At 42.6% G+C, this 1,070-nt stretch overlaps 1 pseudogene; it reads left to right on the forward strand.

Moving 5' to 3' along the window:
- Nucleotides 1-230: 230 nt before the first annotated feature.
- On the forward strand, nucleotides 231-686 carry LOC149176003 (secreted RxLR effector protein 161 pseudogene; annotated as a pseudogene).
- The last annotated feature ends 384 nt before the right edge of the window (nucleotides 687-1,070 follow it).

Consider the following 1,070-nt stretch of genomic DNA (forward strand, 5'->3'; position numbering starts at 1 on the left):
AGCCACTCATTCTAGCTTTCTATGTGGATGATCTCTTTTTGATAGGATCATCAGGGCTCATAGAGGATTGCAAGAGGAACCTAGCAGCAGAATTTGACATGAAGGATTTGGGGTTGATGCACTATTTCCTAGGATTGGAAGTGTGATAGAATAATGGGGAGTTCTTCCTTGGGCAAGGAAGATACACTACAGATATTTTGAAGAGGTTCAGAAAGCAGGATTGCAGACCCATGTCTATGCCCATGATCACCAACTGGAAGAAGATAGATGCAACAAATGACAAGGATGTTGACCCCGCCTTGTATAGAAAGTTTATTGTGTCTCTCATGTATTTGGTCGACACTAGGCCATATATTTGCTTCGCAGTCAATACCCTTAATGAGTTCATGGAAGAGTTGAAGAGGGTGCATTGGGCAGTAGCGAGGCATATTCTGAGGTATGTTTGCGAAATAGTTGAGTATGGATTAAGACATAATCGAGGGGATGACGTTAGGCTTTGTGGGTACACAGATGCATATTGGGCAGGCAATTCAGTGGACAGGAAAAGTACCTCAGGGTACTACTTTAGTGTTGGATTAGGGATGGATTCTTGGTGTAGCTGGAAGCAGAAGTCATTAGCACTGAGCTCTATAGAAGTAGAGTATATGGCAGACAACACAGCTACGTGCAAAGCTATATGGCTTTGATAGTTACTAGTAAGCTTGTTTAAGCAGAGGATGGAGGCAACCAGTGTCTATTGTGATAATCAAAGTTGCATAAAGCTCTCTGAGAATCCAGTTTTTCATGACAGGTTGAAACACATGGATATTCGGTGTCACTTCATCAGAGATTGTGTACAATGTGGAGCAGTCCAGCTACAGTACAATCCCACAGAAGAGCAGGTTGCAGATATACTCACGAAATCTCTAGGGAGAGCTAAGTTCGTCTATTTTATAGAACAAATGGGTATGATGGAGAACCCGTTTCAGTAGCAGGGACAAGCTATTTTGGATGCTTTTCAGTGGCAGATGTTGTAGTTGCAACAAAAACAGATGAAGAGGGAGTTGGAGTGCAGACACAATGTTGGCAGT

Source organism: Pinus tabuliformis, chromosome 4_1 (genome assembly GCF_031772625.1).
Source record: "Pinus tabuliformis cultivar Carrire ecotype Pingquan chromosome 4_1, CPIR1, whole genome shotgun sequence".
In the NCBI taxonomy this organism is placed as follows: Eukaryota; Viridiplantae; Streptophyta; class Pinopsida; order Pinales; family Pinaceae; genus Pinus; species Pinus tabuliformis.